We start from the raw sequence: 21,007 nt of genomic DNA, 5'->3' as shown, positions 1-21,007 counted from the left end.
GATGTACAGGTTGATACACCTTGTCAAAGCCCCGAGGAAATATCTAATCTGTGATTTTCCCAAACGACTTGGAGTCGGCAAGAAACCCTTGTACAAGGGTCCTGCATGTTGCATACATTGAGCTCTGGGAGCTCTGAGGGCTTGCGGTTATTACTGGAGCAACATACGACCACAGGGTGACTCACCCTCCCCTGGTGGTGCGCACTGGAACAAGATGATTCGCTCTCTTGTGGGACAAGGTGATTCGCTCTCTTGTGGAACAGGATGACTCGCTCTCCTATGTAGCAGGATGATTAGTTCTCCTGTGAGGCCTGGATTGATGTGTTCTCCATGGCGGCCTGGATTGATGTGTTCTCCATGGTGATTGTAGCAGGATTGATGTGTTCTCCTGTGAGGCCTGGATTGATGTGTTCTCCATGGCGATTGTAGCAGGATTGATGTGTTCTCCTGTGAGGACAAGATTGATTAGTTCTCCTGTCATGGCATCCTACCCATGCAGTCTGGGACTCATGGGAAGTACCTCTCATCTGATCAATGAGCAGGGAAATGAAGTTAGGGACCATAGTAGTACCGATGGACGCATCGTTGTATCTACCGTACTCCCTACGCTAGGATGACCTCCATTGATCTGGGATCAATGATACTGGTCTGGGACCAGTGGTAGGAATGGTACTTACTATGAAGATGACTTCGGGTCGGCTGAGACTAGTCTGGGACCAGTGGTACGCACTCTGAGACTGACTTTGAGTCAGTGGAGGATGATACTGGTCTAGGACTAGTGGAGTTGTACTCACTATGACGCTGACTTCGGGTTGGTTGAGACTGGTCTGGGACCAGTGGTACATACTCTGAGACTGACTTTGAGTCAGTATGATACATCCTCGATCATTTCTTCTTCTTCATAATTCAGACAAAAGCAGAGCAGAACAGAACAATGCAAGAGCAGAGCAGAACAGAGCAAAACAATACAGATCAGTGCAGGGCAGAACAAGACAAAGCAAAACAGGTAGAATAGAGCAGAGCAGGGCAAGGGTCAAGCTGTACAGGGCAGTGCATTTGATGGATGAATAGTAACGACCGATAGACAGATTGCAGATGAAGTTCTCCATGGTTGAGAGGGAGTGTTAAAATTGGCAACCAGGGAAAAACTTCATGTGGGTCATCTTATTCATGGCTGATAATATTTTTATTAGATTCCTCTCGTCGAGAGGTGTAGGATTGATATAAAGATCATCCAATTCCGATAAGTATTCATGGAGATATGAATTTATTTTGATTATGGAATTATTATCAAGCCGACCTACAACTCATGTAGGCTCAGAAGCCCAACAGTCGCATCTATTCACCCACCAACGTTGTGTATAAATATAAGAAGACTTTTCCTCATTTAGACTCACTCATCTCATCACATCTCTCTCTCTCTCTACGACACATAATATTCAATCTCCAGGATTTGTCAATTATAAAATTTGATACCACCTTTCCTTTTTACAGAGGCTTTCCATAGCTCTAGAAAATTGCAGATTAATTGCTGTACATCTGTCTATTCAACCAACTTGCCAATTATAAAATTTTGTATTGATAAGTGCTCCTCTATCTCGGTCTCATGGAGATGACAGAGTTGACAAATTATATCTTCTCGCATAATATGATGATTTTCTTAGACCCAAAGCCGATGCGAAGCAACCCAGAACTGCCATATTAGAATCCTAAGAGCGTTCTTATAGTGATGAAGTGTGTAAGTTGGTCAAACACTGAGGCCATCCCATGCATAGAATGCCATCTGGAATTCGGCCTGCCTTGGGGGGCTTTCCTAGTCAACTAAATATACATCCTGTTAATGCCTTGTTGAAGAATCCTATTGAACTCTTGCTTAGCTGATAGGAGTTGACCAAGGGCATCAAGGGAACATATGAATCAATAGAGGCTGTTCATCAATATATCAACTCACTGTACTCGACATACGATCTGCGTAACAAACAAATAGCTCATCCATGAGGAGTTGATACAATAGGCTCTGAGGAATAGTATGCAAGGGAAGGATACTGATTCCTACCAATGGCCATGTCAGCAGAGCTCCAAACATGATGCAAAAGAGGAATCAGTCCAAAAATGGTCTCAATTCAGATGGCGTGGGCTGTAAGCTCCACCGACGCATTTTTGTTACACATTTACAGAAGCAAGTTAACATTTAAATACATTTTGGTTTTGGTATATGTGCATTTACGAAAGCCTATATGCTGGGGAACTATCCTCTTGCTTCGTCGTGGGTTAGTTTGATTCAATCAGACAATGTCCTCAAGCCTCAGAGCCTTTCCAGGTCTAATAATGCTGTCCATGAGATCTGTCTAGGATGATATGTCCTAAAAGAAGTTCTCAAAGCACTATCTGTCAAGAAGAGCAAGGGAGCTGTTCCCTTTTTACTCTAGCTTTTCCATAGACCTCGAAAATTGAAGGCTAATGGCTTTTCTAAAGGACTGGCTGCCGAGCAAACGCCGGACTTTATGATTACATGTAACCTCAATAATTTCAGTGAGTGACTAAACTCTGTCATTGTCCTAGTTACCTATATTTACAGCAAAGCACGCAACATGCATGGTAAGTATCCTTCGGTACAATTTTGGTGGCATGCACAAAATCGCTGATTCTCATTTACAGTATAAAACCACACCAACTCGGTATACGCTCCCTTCAATCTGCGCTGATATGGTGTCAATCATCGATTTTCCCAAATCGCTATTTTCAAAATATAACACTATGGATAGTCACCAGATCTGGTTGTCCAATATCGAATCAACCATTTAACTCGATATGCCACAATAATTTGGCGTTTTCTATGCTTCAAAGCGAAACTGACGGAGTTGCTAATCGCAAAACTAGTGAATATCCAATCTCATCTGTTACGACAGATCTGTTGAGTCCTCAACTGCAGTTGGACTCGCCTTATTAATATTACAACTGACAATTGTCAATATCCAGAACTTTGATGCGAAATTCAGGAATCGGCAATTTCCATAATTCGGTGTTGTCCCTAATAATCCGCGCAGTCTATTCTAAGCTGTTCTCTGTGGGAAGAGATTTCACTCACAAAATTTAACACGTACAATTTGTCATACACAGATAAGTTCAAATATAAGGGTGCAGAGTTTAGTAAAGACCAGTGAGCACTGAAATTGAAGGGTTTATGGTTTAAACACGACGACCAGAGGAGCACGAAATTTTTAAGGGAATGGATGATTATCTCGAACAGCATGAGCAAGATCGCCTAAAGGAAGCGGGCAAAGGTCTTACGCCATGGGAACAGCACGCCACTGTAATCCACATGCCTCGGTTCGATTACCACGCGCCCTCTGCTATTCTACAGCGTTCCCTTTCAGGGTTTCTTATCACATGTACCATTAGTATGTGTTCCTGCCCCCGTTTGTTCATTATTTCGTGTTTTTACATCTTTCAATGGGTTTCTCAGTTATCTCTTATGTTCTTAATTACCCATAAAACACTCAAGCTGCAAGTTTGGTCAGTCGAAAATTAATGTGGCGCTTTATACCTCTATTAATCAGAATTATTAAGTTCCCGTCCTGCAGCACATGGACTTAGGGGGGCTATCCACCAGAATGTTGCTTTTGGGGTTTACACCAAAAGTGTTTTCACCTAGCCAGGAGAGCACTCGATCTTTTAATCTCTTAGTTTTGATTCAGGGACGAATAGATGGCTCAGTTTGGGTGGTTGCTTGATGCCCTTATATATACAAGGTTGTTAATCTTAATCGGCATGATGACTAAATTGTTCTGTGCACAAAATATGGGGAGTTGGTTTTTTTATCAACCAATTCCTCTTACCAAGAATTTTCTCTTATCGCCTTCCATAAACCTATTTGTTATGCCATTTGTATGGAATGGAATGTGCCTCTCAGTTTGTTGCTGATTATGATTGGGAGATAATGCAGGATGAGTTAAGAATATCTTGGGAATTCTCTTATGGGTTTAATTTTTCAAATTTCAGACACATACTAATGCAAGTTGGCTAAGACACACAAGAGTTTCTCATATTGGGAAATTGTGATTTCTTCTTTGTTGATGGGTTTATCAGTATAGGAACTGTATGTGCAGCAATATATGTCTCTATTCTTCTTCATGGCTCTCCTGTGATTTGTTGACAATACTCATGAATATACTTCTTTGAAACTTTAAATAGGTGGGTTCATTTGAACATAAGTAGTTGGAAGTTGTGCTCTACATTGAAGGCTAATGTGGGGAATTGATATGGTTGATATTATGATTCAAGGTGCTGCATTAACTTGCAAATAGATGGCTAGAACCTATTTTAACAATATTAAATGTGCTACATTTCTAACGCTCAAAATAAGCAAGCTACACTTCCTGGATTAAGCGTTGGAGAAAACTTTTGTTTGGACACTTGTTGCTTTGCACAGTTAAGGTTCGTATTTAGATTCATTAATCACTGAGGCTATTTGATGTGCTTGAACAATGTGAAAATTGGTTTGGAACATCAAAATTTGTCAACAAGTACATCTGTTTTCCTGGTGGCTCTCTCTTATTATAAATGAAATTTATGTCTAGGGATGAGAATACCTGGTATTGCAAAATCTTGATATGAAAAAAAAATATACTTGAGGTGATGGTCTTATGGTGCTCCACTCAAAAATGGATTTCGGAATGGTCTTAGAAGACTGTATATTGTTCCTTTGACTTAGTGGTCAGCGCAAGCTACCGTTGGCAGGGTTAAAGTGATTAAGATGTAGGAAAGAAAAGGGCATGTACTGGCAAGTACATTTGGTGGACAGATTAGTCAGTGAATCCTAACATTCTCTGTCATCCATTTTCGTTAAAGAAGATGCTCTCTCATCTGAACCAGCGTTAATTTTTAGGAATGCTTGGATAAACTGTAAAAGTGATATGATCCTCCTCATGCTTGGACTAAGAAAAAAAAACAGATTTTTATTTGGGTTTACCAAAACTTTAAAGTGGAAAAAAAAATTGGTAGTGTCATAATCTCTCTATGGGCTAAAGGATTCTAACATCCATCATTTTTGGAGAGTCTCTTATATAGCGTTATCTTTTTGAGTTATTGATGTGGGGAATGGTTGTTCTTGACAATAGTTATGGCTTCAATCTGGGCTGGACAGAATTCAGATTTCTGATTCTTTTCCATGAAATTACTTCCCTGTAGTCTTGCTTTTCCCCAAGATGGAAGTTATGACTGCATAAATGTAATGGACGGCATAAGTGTATGTGTCAGTCACGAAGCTGCTGGGGAGCCTTTCTGACTACAACACGTCGACAGACAAGTGCAGATTGTTGCCATTTAACGCGTTGGTGGCAGTGAACAGTGTGGCCCTATGTAAAACCTTTGCAGGCCAGCTGTTCTTTTATTGGCTCGGGGACTAACTTGGCCGCAAGAAAGTCAAATGAAGGTTATGAATTGCCAGTTGCCTGTGGAGAGGGTTGGATCCCTCTCTACTGTAGATTAAACTGAAAATGCCAATTTAGAGTGGTCGTATTAAACTGTTGTGTTGCTGAAGTCACCATGTTGGTGTGTCATTTACCGAAAAGTCTAACTGCAACTTGTGTATGGAAGAAGAGAGGCCAGTGTAATGAGTCTAAGTGTAACTTGCCCATGGACTGTTGGATGGTTTTCTAAATGGTCAAAGATATTGGAAGCTTGGAGAAACTATTCTTCATTGGACTTATTAGACATACTTGTGGTGATTACTTTTACTATTGTTACAAGACATTTCAAGTGTTACTGTTACAAGACGTTACAAGACAAGTGTTAATAGTGTCTAATGGTTCTGAAAAAAAAATGACGTTATAGTCTAGAGACTCTATCTTTCATAAAAATACGTGACAACCTAATGCAGTTTGAAATTTGCCATATTTTGAAATAGCTGGAGATGTTGATCAAAACAATTAATTATTAGACAACAAGTATTTATAATGATGAGGGGTGCTAGAGATATTAACTCACTTTTGTTTTATTGTTAATGGGATTATTCATCATACCCAAAGGTGTTGGTTGGTTTATTAATATTGTAAGGTAGAGATGATCTCTTTGCATGAGTTCTTGTTAGATCACGTTGGACATGAAAGATTTTCATCTAATTAACTTTTGGAGTGGTGTGTGTGGTTGACTCATTTTCTCAACAAATTATGGATGTGGTTAAGATATGGTATGAAGTTTTAGACAAAAAGTTTATATACATTTATATTGTATTAGTTCATGATTGAATAATATAATCATGATTCAAGTTGGTGTGTAAAGAAAAACATGTCTTCTCCTATTTTCTATCACAAGATGGATGACACAAGGGTCTAAATTTTTAAGGTTAATGATCAAACCAAATCTTTTCCAAATTTACAATCCACGTAAGTGTGCTAAAGAGTTACATCTAGTATGTTAAAGAGAGTTTAAAAGCCAAGTATAAGTGTATAAAAATGGAATTGCACAAACATGCCCAAGAGGTAAAATAAGACTGCTTATAATTAATCAATAAGATCACATGGTGAGGTGATATAAATTAAAGCTTGATTTGTGTATTTATACACAACTCAAGTGAGGCATCCTTCCATAGGAGTTAAAGACTGCTTAAAAAAATGATGTGGAAGAAATATCGTTGGACAATATAATATTGCTATATGTCTATTCCAAGCATATGGTAATACACTTATGATATACTTCAATACACTTAGGATATAATTCAAAAAAGAGTAACGATATTTAATATAATGAGGGTTTCGCATATAATATTTTATAAAATAGGAATTATAGTCTTTTCAATATAATTTATCTCTATGTTACAAATGTGATGTCGTATTACTATAATTTGTTTATTTGGAGTGGATGGAAGTTAACTTCTATCTAACTTAATCAATTAAACTAAGATTTTGTAATCCTGAGTAAAATATTCTTGATTTTGCCTTTCTACCATAGAATATTTGAAACATATACCTTGACATCTATGCTAGAAGGTGTCAACACTTAGAATTGTATGTTCTTATAAAAAACTTTTCAGTTTTGTTTAGTTAAGACTTTTTTGACTTTTGATATATTGTTTCTATTGTTGGGTGATTATATTATAACAATTTTATAAATTCTCAAGATTTAACAAGTCTTTTGTGTGTTATGGCCATTTTGGTTTTCTTCTCTATAATATAAATATATATATATATATAAATAAATATATATATATATATATATATATATATATATGTTATTGAAGAGTAATTTTTGCAAATGGCTAGATAATGTTGCAGGCACATTACAAGGTTTTGAGCAATGCGTGAAAAAAAATAAAATAAAAAATAAATCAAATCACAGCTGCAGAATTTCAAATCATGAATTTTGGGCCATAAGCCTAAAGGATAATCAGGATAATTATAGGTTTCTAGTGTCTTATGCAACACTGTTGTAAGATACAAAAGAAAAGTTTTGGGAACATACTTATTCAAAACTCGAAGACAGTAATTTTGTTTCCAAGTATGATTTTCAGCCTCCTCAGAAGTATGAAAATGGAGTGTCTAGCAACCTTCATCTAATATCATTAGAATTTACAAGGACTTGACTTCTTAAATAGTCATTAAGAGTAGTTTCAATACTTGTTTTGCTTCTTTTCCCTAATTCTAATCATCTAAGTGTAAGCATGGCAAAAGAAGAGCAGTTGAATGTTCCCTAGAATCAGGGTTTTTATAACTCATCAGAGCAACCTGCAAGTTCATTAGATTAGGACTTGCCGACACCAAAGAATTCTCAAATGATATTGGCACTTGGTGCTCTTTGAAATTGTAAAGAAGCCTAAGGATAGAGACAAGGAAGATTCGAGGCAAAGGCAAATCAAATGTGACAATTAAAAAAAAAAAAAAGAAAACAAAAAAACTGAGATACCTGTTACCAGAAGGTTAGAAAGAGTTTCAGGAAGGATTCCTAGGATATGTGTCGTCGTTTTCCTTTACGTTTCGAGGACTTCGGGACGAAGTCCATTGTTAAGAGGGGGTGTATGTAGTGCCCACTCTAGTTTCCTGACCTTAATATGACATTATCTTAGACACTTTATTCTTTGAGGACCTCAGATTGAGGATCTAGACACATGACACTATTATTAGCGATTGAGATATTCATGGTTGTGATGTTTATGAATGTTTTCCATTGATATTATGATAGCATGAATGGTTATGTATCTTATCTATCAGTATTCTGATGATTGCAACATTTAAATAGTTAACTTGGTCTCTATTTGAATTTATGATGAGGGTAGTAAAGAATCTGTATGCGCTCTACTAAAATGTTAAAATTGGCAACCAGGGAAAAACTTCATGTGGGTCATCTTATTCATGGCTGATAATATTTTTATTAGATTCCTCTCGTCGAGAGGTGTAGGATTGATATAAAGATCATCCAATTCTGATAAGTATTCATGGAGATATGAATTTATTTTGATTATGGAATTATTATCAAGCCGACCTACAACTCATGTAGGCTCAGAAGCCCAACAGTCGCATCTATTCACCCACCAACGTTGTGTATAAATATAAGAGGACTTTTCCTCATTTAGACTCACTCATCTCATCACATCTCTCTCTCTCTACTGCGTAGATATGAGTCTCTTCTCTACCGCGCTGAAATGGGTCTCTCTCTCTCACACATGTGAAGCCGGAAGCTGTTGAATTTGAAGCTGCAACTGCAGAAGTAAAGATTGACTTGCGTGGCCTAGAAGATCTCCTCTTTGGAACTGCACTTTAGGTTCATCTGAACCTCCTTTGAAAGCCGCAACTTTTGGTGGTGGAATGAAGTCAATCCGACGAATGGTTTGCAAGATATCGACTGCCCTAGTTTGAAGCCGGAAACTGCTGAAACTGAAGTTGCAACTGCAGAAGTAAAGATTGACTTGCGTGGCCTAGAAGATCTCCTCATCTGAACTGCGCTGTAGGTTCATCTGAACCTCCTTTGAAAGCCGCAACTTTTGGTGGTGGAATGAAGTCAATCCGACGAACGGTTTGCAAGATATCGACTGCCCTAGTTTGAAGCCGGAAACTGTTGAAACAGAAGCTGCAACTGCAGAAGTAAAGATTGTTTTGCATGGCCTAGAAGATCTCCTCATCTGAACTGCGCTGTAGGTTCATCTGAACCTCCTCTGGAAGCCGAAACTTTTGGTAGTGGAATGAAGTCAATCCGACTGTCGGTTTGTGAGATATGGTCTGCCCTAGTTTGATAATGAAGCCGCTAATGCTGATGCTACTGATCTAGGGTTTGCTACTGCTGATATGAATCAGATTTATTGTACTATTTCTCTCTGCTGAATTATTGAAGATAAAAGAAGATTTGATCAAAGGGTTTCCCCACACATTATGGGGTTTGTCCCTGGCTAGCCGCCACATCTTGTGTCTCTTGTCTTGGCTTGTTTTCTGTCAATCGTTTAATGTTCTATTTGCACTTTACTTTATGTACATGTGATTGCTAATCGGTGGAATATAATAAGAAAAAGAAGTAAACTGTTATAAGCATAGAACATACCATAACTTAACATGGTATCAGAGCTGAGGTGAAGACAAAGCCCGAGCAAGAGCAAGAGCAATCATTGAAGAAAAGATTGGCAAGGCTATCCTAAAAGAACTATGGGGTCGTCAACACTCTTTCCTGCCGAAGACAAGCTCCGTGAGAAATCTGACTATCACGGATGGAAGATGTCTATCGATCTAACCCTTGAAGATCAAGGAGTGTTGGACCATGTAAGAGGCAATATTGTTGAGCCTTCATCAAATGCATCTGCTGCTGCCTGGAAAAAATGGAAACATGGAGAAGTCAAAACAAAGAAGATCATCCGGGACTCTATCGACAAGCGCTTGGTGGCCTACATCTATGATCTAGACACCTCCAAGGAAATCTACGATAGACTGGTGAGTTTATTTAAAGTTAATGATGCAAATCAAGTTTTGTTTCTTAGAAATAAGTTGAGGGAAATCAAGAAGGGTAAAGATGAAAGTATGCAAGCATACTTCTTAAGAATCACCGAGATCAAGAACGATCTCCTATCTATTGGGGAAACCATTACTGACAGAGAAATGGCACTCACAACTCTTGGAGGATTACCATCCGAATGGTACGTGTTCAAAGCTACTCTTCTGAACTATAATGTAATTCCTGGTTTCGAGGAATTAATGGCTAGATGCATTCAAGAAGAAACAAGGGAAGAAGTGCAAGAAATCCCCATGCCTAAAGGTCCTCCTGCTGCCTTTTCTTCTCATGCAAAGAGAAGAAAGGACTCACACCGGGACGATGATCAAAATCCCTCTGATGGCAAATCAAAGGAATGACAAATTCAACAGCAAAGGTAAGAGGAGAGCTGGAGATCGAGGAAGAGGACAACCATTCAAGAAGGCTAGAAAGTCCAGGATGTATTAAATGCACCTGACCTCAAAAGGAACCTAGTGTCCATCTTGGCAATGGAAGACAGAGGCTTCAAGGTAACCTTCAGCAATGGCAAGGTATGTATATGGAAAAATAATGTTAAAGATTCCTTTACTCTTGGGTTTAGTGTTGATTCATTATATCAGGTTGATGGAAGTCGGCTAGGTTTCATGTCTTGTGACACTACTCTTTAGTTCGAACTTTGGCATCAGAGGTTTTCCCACCCTCATTACAAAGCTCTACCCGATGTAAGACAGATGGTAACAGGGATGCCCGAATTCCAAGTAGAGAAAGAAGGTGTATGTCCAGGATGTGCCAAAGGAAATCTCAAAAGGGGACCATTCCCCTCAAGCCAAAGCAAGACCTCCGATATATTACAGTTGGTTCACTCAGGCATACCTGAGGTTGGCATTAAGAGGGAGACTACTACACCATATACTCCTGAACAAAATGGTGTGGCAGAAAGGAAGAACTGCACAATTATGGAAGCTGTCCGGGCCATGCTACATGATCAAAGTCTTCCTAAGTTTCTATGGGCTCAAGCTGCAAACACTGCCGTATATGTACAAAATTGATGCCCTCATCAAGCATTGGGTTCCAAGACTCTTGAAGAAAAATTCACCGGTAAGAAACCTGATGTTTCTCATTTTAAAATTTTTGGAAGCCCTGTATACTTTCATGTGCCGAAAGAGAAAAGAAATAAATTGGGAGCATCTGGAAAGAAGGGAATTTTCGTGGGCTATGGTGAAAATACTAAAGGATATAGAATCTATGTAGCTGGTCAAAGGGAAGTCATAATTAGTCATGATGTCACCTTTGACGAAGATATGGCTCTCAGCAAGGTGATCAATCTTCCGACTTTGAGGAGCTCTCAAGACGCCGACACCAGGGAACCGAAAGAAAAGGATGATGAATCAATGCCTGATGTAGAAGAACCCATGGATCTGATTGATCCTCCTCCATATGAGCCTTCCTCTTCTAGGAAGAGGCCTTCATGGCTTAAGGGGTTACTTGATGATGCTGAAGGACATGCTGCACCCCGAGGAACCTTTCGTGAAAGTAAGAAACCTAATAGGTATCAAGGATACCTGACCATCATGAGCATGATCATACAAAATGAGCCTTCGTCATTCTCAAATGTCGTCAAGCATCAAGTATGGAAGGATGCTTTGACCGAAGAATATGAGTCTATCATAAAGAATGATGTTTGGGAAGTAGTTCCCAGACCCCAGGACAAGGTTGTTGTTACTTCCAAATGGCTTTACAAGATAAAGCATGCAGTAGATGGAAGCACAGAAAAGTATAAGGCTCGTTTTGTTGCTCGAGGTTTCTCCCAAAATGAAGGTATAGACTATGATGAGATATTTGCACCTGTTGCCAGATATACGACCATCCGCTCGATCATAGCCCTTGCCGCTTCACAAGGATGGAAACTTCATCAGATCGATGTCAAGACTGCGTTTTTGCATGGCTCGATCAAAGAAGAGGTCTACATGGAGCAACCCGAAGGATTTGAGATTTATGATCGAAAATCTCATGTATGCTGGTTGAAGAAAGCTCTCTATGGGCTGAAGCAAGCACCCCGAGCATGGTATGAGAGGATCGATAACTACTTGATGAAGCTGGGATTCACTAGGAGTGAAGCCGATCCTAACCTTTACTTTAAGGTTGAAGATGACAAGCCTCTCATACTGGTGTTGTATGTGGATGACCTCTTTCTAACAGGTGCAAACCCTCTCATTCACAAATGTAAGAGGGAGCTGGCCTCTGAATTTGAAATGAAAGACCTAGGACTGATGCACTACTTCCTAGGACTTGAAGTGTGGCAAAAGCCAGGAGAAACTTTCCTATCTCAAGGAAAATATGTGGTGAAGATATTGGAAAGATTCGGTATGATGGACTGCAAGCCTGTGACTACCTCGAGGATCTTAACTTTTAGAAGTTATATGGTAGTGATGTCGGACCAGACTTGGGAAATGCCTCTTAGTTTCAAAAACTCATTCGCATTGATGTTCTTGGTGAACCTCCGTCCGAACATATGTTTTGCAGTTAGCATTGTGTGCTCATATTTGGTTGAGCCTCACTGGATTGATGCCAGGAATCTTCTGAGATGTCTTCAGGACACAATCTCTCATGGATTAAGATACACTGCCGGAGATGTGAGACTACTTGGATATACTGATGTTGATTGGGCAGGCAGTGTGGTGGACCGTAAGAGCACTTCCGGGTACTGTTTCACCTTGGGATTTGCTTCGATATCCTGGATGAGCAGGAAGCAGAAGTCGGTGGCTTTGAGCATCGCCGAAGCAGGATATATTGTTGCTAGCATAACCTCGTGTGAGGCAGTCTGGTTACGAAAGCTCTTCAGTGAGCTGTTTGGATTTACATTGGATACCTCTGTGATTCTCTATAACAACCAGAGGTGGGATTCGATTATTGAGGAATCCCGTATTCGTCGATTGCTCCAGCAGATAGACATCATCTGGGATATGGTAATTTGATAAGCAAGGAGGCTCCATCGCATTGAGATGATGTACAGGTTGATACACCTTGTCAAAGCCCCGAGGAAATATCTAATCTGTGATTTTCCCAAACGACTTGGAGTCAGCAAGAAACCCTTGTACAAGGGTCCTGCATGTTGCATACATTGAGCTCTGGGAGCTCTGAGGGCTTGCGGTTATTACTGGAGCAACATACGACCACAGGGTGACTCACCCTCCCCTGGTGGTGCGCACTGGAACAAGATGATTCGCTCTCTTGTGGGACAAGATGATTCGCTCTCTTGTGGAACAGGATGACTCGCTCTCCTATGTAGCAGGATGATTAGTTCTCCTGTGAGGCCTGGATTGATGTGTTCTCCATGGCGGCCTGGATTGATGTGTTCTCCATGGTGATTGTAGCAGGATTGATGTGTTCTCCTGTGAGGCCTGGATTGATGTGTTCTCCTGTGAGGACAGGATTGATTAGTTCTCCTGTCGAGGCATCCTACCCATGCAGTCTGAGACTCATGGGAAGTACCTCTCATCCGATCAATGAGCAGGGAAATGAAGTTAGGGACCATAGTAGTACCGATGGACGCATCATTGTATTTACTGTACTCCCTACGCTAGGATGACCTCCATTGATCTGGGATCAATGATACTGGTCTGGGACCAGTGGTAGGAATGGTACTTACTATGAAGATGACTTCGGGTCGGCTGAGACTAGTCTGGGACCAGTGGTACGCACTCTGAGACTGACTTTGAGTCAGTGGAGGATGATACTGGTCTAGGACTAGTGGAGTTGTACTCACTATGACGCTGACTTCGGGTTGGTTGAGACTGGTCTGGGACCAGTGGTACATACTCTGAGACTGACTTTGAGTCAGTATGATACATCCTCGATCATTTCTTCTTCTTCATAATTCAGACAAAAGCAGAGCAGAACAGAACAATGCAAGAGCAGAGCAGAACAGAGCAAAACAATACAAATCAGTGCAGGGCAGAACAAGACAAAGCAGAACAGGTAGAATAGAGCAGAGCAGGGCAAGGGTCAAGCTGTACAGGGCAGTGCATTTGATGGATGAATAGTAACGACCGATAGACAGATTGCAGATGAAGTTCTCCATGGTTGAGAGGGAGTGTTAAAATTGGCAACCAGGGAAAAACTTCATGTGGGTCATCTTATTCATGGCTGATAATGTTTTTATTAGATTCCTCTCGTCGAGAGGTGTAGGATTGATATAAAGATCATCCAATTCCGATAAGTATTCATGGAGATATGAATTTATTTTGATTATGGAATTATTATCAAGCCGACCTACAACTCATGTAGGCTCAGAAGCCCAACAGTCGCATCTATTCACCCACCAACGTTGTGTATAAATATAAGAAGACTTTTCCTCATTTAGACTCACTCATCTCATCACATCTCTCTCTCTCTCTACGACACATAATATTCAATCTCCAGGATTTGTCAATTATAAAATTTGATACCACCTTTCCTTTTTACAGAGGCTTTCCATAGCTCTAGAAAATTGCAGATTAATTGCTGTACATCTGTCTATTCAACCAACTTGCCAATTATAAAATTTTGTATTGATAAGTGCTCCTCTATCTCGGTCTCATGGAGATGACAGAGTTGACAAATTATATCTTCTCGCATAATATGATGATTTTCTTAGACCCAAAGCCGATGCGAAGCAACCCAGAACTGCCATATTAGAATCCTAAGAGCGTTCTTATAGTGATGAAGTGTGTAAGTTGGTCAAACACTGAGGCCATCCCATGCATAGAATGCCATCTGGAATTCGGCCTGCCTTGGGGGGCTTTCCTAGTCAACTAAATATACATCCTGTTAATGCCTTGTTGAAGAATCCTATTGAACTCTTGCTTAGCTGATAGGAGTTGACCAGGGGCATCAAGGGAACATATGAATCAATAGAGGCTGTTCATCAATATATCAACTCACTGTACTCGACATACGATCTGCGTAACAAACAAATAGCTCATCCATGAGGAGTTGATACAATAGGCTCTGAGGAATAGTATGCAAGGGAAGGATACTGATTCCTACCAATGGCCATGTCAGCAGAGCTCCAAACATGATGCAAAAGAGGAATCAGTCCAAAAATGGTCTCAATTCAGATGGCGTGGGCTGTAAGCTCCACCGACGCATTTTTGTTACACATTTACAGAAGCAAGTTAACATTTAAATACATTTTGGTTTTGGTATATGTGCATTTACGAAAGCCTATATGCTGGGGAACTATCCTCTTGCTTCGTCGTGGGTTAGTTTGATTCAATCAGACAATGTCCTCAAGCCTGAGAGCCTTTCCAGGTCTAATAATGCTGTCCATGAGATCTGTCTAGGATGATATGTCCTGAAAGAAGTTCTCAAAGCACTATCTGTCAAGAAGAGCAAGGGCGCTGTTCCCTTTTTACTCTAGCTTTTCCATAGACCTCGAAAATTGAAGGCTAATGGCTTTTCTAAAGGACTGGCTGCCAAGCAAACGTCGGACATTATGATTACGTGTAACCTCAATAATTTCAGTGAGTGACTAAACTCTGTCATTGTCCTAGTTACCTATATTTACAGCAAAGCACGCAACATGCATGGTAAGTATCCTTCGGTACAATTTTGGTGGCATGCGCAAAATCGCTGATTCTCATTTACAGTATAAAACCACACCAACTCGGTATACGCTCCCTTCAATCTGTGCTGATATGGTGTCAATCATCGATTTTCCCAAATCGCTATTTTCAAAATATAACACTATGGATAGTCACCAGATCTGGTTGTCCAATATCGAATCAACCATTTAACTCGATATGCCACAATAATTTGGCGTTTTCTATGCTTCAAAGCGAAACTGACGGAGTTGCTAATCGCAAAACTAGTGAATATCCAATCTCATCTGTTACGACATATCTTTTGAGTCCTCAACTGCAGTTGGACTCGCCTTATTAATATTACAACTGACAACTGTCAATATCCAGAACTTTGATGCGAAATTCAGGAATCGGCAATTTCCATAATTCGGTGTTGTCCCTAATAATCCGTGCAGTCTATTTTAAGCTGTTCTCTGTGGGAAGAGATTTCACTCACAAAATTTAACACGTACAATTTGTCATACACAGATAAGTTCAAATATAAGGGTGCAGAGTTTAGTAAAGACCAGTGAGCACTGAAATTGAAGGGTTTATGGTTTAAACACGACGACCAGAGGAGCACGAAATTTTTAAGGGAATGGATGATTATCTCGAACAGCATGAGCAAGATCGCCTAAAGGAAGCGAGCAAAGGTCTTACGCCATGGGAACAACACGCCACTGTAATCCACATGCCTCGGTTCGATTACCACGCGCCCTCTGCTATTCTATAGCGTTCCCTTTCAGGGTTTCTTATCACATTTACCATTAGTATGTGTTCCTGCCTCCGTTTGTTCATTATTTCGTGTTTTTACATCTTTCAATGGGTTTCTCAGCTATCTCTTATGTTCTTAATTACCCATAAAACACTCAGGCTGCAAGTTTGGTCAGTCGAAAATTAATGTGGCGCTTTATACCTCTATTAATCAGAATTATTAAGTTCCCGTCCTGCAGCACATGGACTTAGGGGGCTATCCACCAGAATGTTGCTTTTGGGGTTTACACCAAAAGTGTTTTCACCTAGCCAGGAGAGCACTCGATCTTTTAATCTCTTAGTTTTGATTCAGGGACGAATAGATGGCTCAGTTTGGGTGGTTGCTTGATGCCCTTATATATACAAGGTTGTTAATCTTAATCGGCATGATGACTAAATTGTTCTGTGCACAAAATATGGGGAGTTGGTTTTTTTTATCAACCAATTCCTCTTACCAAGAATTTTCTCTTATCGCCTTCCATAAACCTATTTGTTATGCCCTTTGTATGGAATGGAATGTGCCTCTCAGTTTGTTGCTGATTATGATTGGGAGATAATGCAGGATGAGTTAAGAATATCTTGGGAATTCTCTTATGGGTTTAATTTTTCAAATTTCAGACACATACTAATGCAAGCTGGCTAAGACACACAAGAGTTTCTCATATTGGGAAATTGTGATTTCTTCTTTGTTGATGGGTTTATCAGTATAGGAACTGTACGTGCAGCAATATATGTCTCTATTCTTCTTCATGGCTCTCCTGTGATTTGTTGACAATACTCATGAATATACTTATTTGAAACTTTAAATAGGTGGGTTCATTTGAACATAAGTAGTTGGAAGTTGTGCTCTACATTGAAGGCTAATGTGGGGAATTGATATGGTTGATATTATGATTCAAGGTGCTGCATTAACTTGCAAATAGATGGCTAGAACCTATTTTAACAATATTAAATGTGCTACATTTCTAACGCTCAAAATAAGCAAGCTACACTTCCTGGATTAAGCGTTGGAGAAAACTTTTGTTTGGACACTTGTTGCTTTGCACAATTAAGGTTCGTATTTAGATTCATTAATCACTGAGGCTATTTGATGTGCTTGAACAATGTGAAAATTGGTTTGGAACATCAAAATTTGTCAACAAGTACATCTGTTTTCCTGGTGGCTCTCTCTTATTATAAATGAAATTTATGTCTAGGGATGAGAATACCCGGTATTGCAAAATCTTGATATGAAAAAAAAATATACTTGAGGTGATGGTCTTATGGTGCTCCACTCAAAAATGGATTTCGGAATGGTCTTAGAAGACTGTATATTGTTCCTTTGACTTAGTGGTCAGCGCAAGCTACCGTTGGCAGGGCTAAAGTGATTAAGATGTAGGAAAGAAAAGGGCATGTACTGGCAAGTACATTTGGTGGACAGATTAGTCAGTGAATCCTAACATTCTCTGTCATCCATTTTCGTTAAAGAAGATGCTCTCTCATCTGAACCAGCGTTAATTTTTAGGAATGCTTGGATAAACTGTAAAAGTGATATGATCCTCCTCATGCTTGGACTAAGAAAAAAAAAACAGATTTTTATTTGGGTTTACCAAAACTTTAAAGTGGAAAAAAAATTTGGTAGTGTCATAATCTCTCTATGGGCTAGAGGATTCTAACATCCATCATTTTTGGAGAGTCTCTTATATAGCGTTATCTTTTTGAGTTATTGATGTGGGGAATGGTTGTTCTTGACAATAGTTATGGCTTCAATCTAGGCTGGACAGAATTCAGATTTCTGATTCTTTTCCATGAAATTACTTCCCTGTAGTCTTGCTTTTCCCCAAGATGGAAGTTATGACTGCATAAATGTTATGGATGGCATAAGTGTATGTGTCAGTCACGAAGCTGCTGGGGAGCCTTTCTGACTACAACACGTCGACAGACAAGTGCAGATTGTTGCCATTTAACGCGTTGGTGGCAGTGAACAGTGTGGCCCTATGTAAAACCTTTGCAGGCCAGCTGTTCTTTTATTGGCTCGGGGACTAACTTGGCCGCAAGAAAGTCAAATGAAGGTTATGAATTGCCAGTTGCCTGTGGAGAGGGTTGGATCCCTCTCTACGGTAGATTAAACTGAAAATGCCAATTTAGAGTGGTCGTATTAAACTGTTGTGTTGCTGAAGTCACCATGTTGGTGTGTCATTGATAGAAAAGTCTAACTGCAACTTGTGTATGGAAGAAGAGAGGCCAGTGTAATGAGTCTAAGTGTAACTTGCCCATGGACTGTTGGATGGTTTTCTAAATGGTCAAAGATATTGGAAGATTGGAGAAACTATTCTTCATTGGACTTATTAGACATACTTGTGGTGATTACTTTTACTATTGTTACAATACATTTCAAGTGTTACTGTTACAAGACGTTACAAGACAAGTGTTAATAGTGTCTAATGGTTCTGAAAAAAAAATGATGTTATAGTCTAGAGACTCTATCTTTCATAAAAATACGTGACAACCTAATGCAGTTTGAAATTTGCCATATTTTGAAATAGCTGGAGATGTTGATCAAAACAATTAATTATTAGACAACAAGTATTTATAATGATGAGGGGTGCTAGAGATATTAACTCACTTTTGTTTTATTGTTAATGGGATTATTCATCATACCCAAAGGTGTTGGTTGGTTTATTAATATTGTAAGGTAGAGATGATCTCTTTGCATGAGTTCTTGTTAGATCATGTTGGACATGAAAGATTTTCATCTAATTAACTTTTGGAGTGGTGTGTGTGGTTGACTCATTTTCTCAACAGATTATGGATGTGGTTAAGATATGGTATGAAGTTTTAGACAAAAAGTTTATATAAATTTATATTGTATTAGTTCATGATTGAATAATATAATCATGATTCAAGTTGGTGTGTAAAGAAAAACATGTCTTCTCCTATTTTCTATCACAAGATGGATGACACAAGGGTCTAAATTTTTAAGGTTAATGATCAAACCAAATCTTTTCCAAATTTACAATCCACGTAAGTGTGCTAAAGAGTTACATCTAGTATGTTAAAGAGAGTTTAAAAGCCAAGTATAAGTGTATAAAAATGGAATTGCACAAACATGCCCAAGAAGTAAAATAAGACTGCTTATAATTAATCAATAAGATCACATGGTGAGGTGATATAAATTAAAGCTTGATTTGTGTATTTATACACAACTCAAGTGAGGCATCCTTCCATAGGAGTTAAAGATTGCTTTAAAAAAAAATGATGTGGAAGAAATATTGTTGGACAAAATAATATTGCTATATGTCTATTCCAAGCATATGGTAATACACTTATGATATACTTCAATACACTTAGGATATAATTCAAAAAAGAGTAACGATATTTAATATAATGAGGGTTTTGCATATAATATTTTATAAAATAGGAATTATAGTCTTTTCAATATAATTTATCTCTATGTTACAAATGTGATGTCGTATTACTATAATTTGTTTATTTGGAGTGGATGGAAGTTAACTTCTATCTAACTTAATCAATTAAACTAAGATTTTGTAATCCTGAGTAAAATATTCTTGATTTTGCCTTTCTACCATAGAATATTTGAAACATATACCTTGAGATCTATGCTAGAAGGTGTCAACACTTAGAATTGTATGTTCTTATAAAAAACTTTTCAGTTTTGTTTAGCTAAGACTTTTTGACTTTTGATATATTGTTTCTATTGTTGGGTGATTATATTATAACAATTTTATAAATTCTCAAGATTTAACAAGTCTTTTGTGTGTTATGGCCATTTTGGTTTTCTTCTCTATAATATAAATATAAATATATATATATATATATATATATATATATGTTATTGAAGAGTAATTTTTGCAAATGGCTAGATAATGTTGCAGGCACATTACAAGGTTTTGAGCAATGCGTGAAAATAAAAAATAAAAAATAAAAATAAATAAATAAATAAAAGCACAGCTGCAGAATTTCAAATCATGCATTTTGGGCCATAAGCCTAAAGGATAATCAGGATAATTATAGGTTTCTAGTGTCTTATGCAACACTGTTGTAAGATACAAAAGAAAAGTTTTGGGAACATACTTATTCAAAACTCGAAGATAGTAATTTTGTTTCCAAGTATGATTTTCAGCCTCCTCAGAAGTATGAAAATGGAGTGTCTAGCAACCTTCATCTAATATCATTAGAATTTACAAGGACTTGACTTCTTAATAAGTCATTAAGAGTAGTTTCAATACTTGTTTTGCTTCTTTTCCCTAATTCTAATCATCTAAGTGTAAGCATGGCAAAAGAAGAGTAGTTGAATGTTCCCTAGAATCAGGGTTTTTATAACTCATCAGAGCAACCTGCAAGTTCATTAGATTAGGACTTGCCGACACCAAAGAATTCTCAAATGATATTGGCACTTGGTGCTCTTTGAAATTGTAAAGAAGCCTAAGGATAGAGACAAGGAAGATTCGAGGCAAAGGCAAATCAAATGTGACAATTAAAAAAAAAAAAAAGAAAACAAAAAAAACTGAGATACCTGTTACCAGAAGGTTAGAAAGAGTTTCAGGAAGGATTCCTAGGATATGTGTCGTCGTTTTCCTTTACGTTTCGAGGACTTCGGGACGAAGTCCATTGTTAAGAGGGGGTGTATGTAGTGCCCACTCTAGTTTCCTGACCTTAATATGACATTATCTTAGACACTTTATTCTTTGAGGACCTCAGAT

Source organism: Pinus tabuliformis, chromosome 2_2, assembly GCF_031772625.1.
Source record: "Pinus tabuliformis cultivar Carrire ecotype Pingquan chromosome 2_2, CPIR1, whole genome shotgun sequence".
NCBI lineage: Eukaryota > Viridiplantae > Streptophyta > Pinopsida > Pinales > Pinaceae > Pinus > Pinus tabuliformis.
This window is presented reverse-complemented; position numbering follows the sequence as displayed.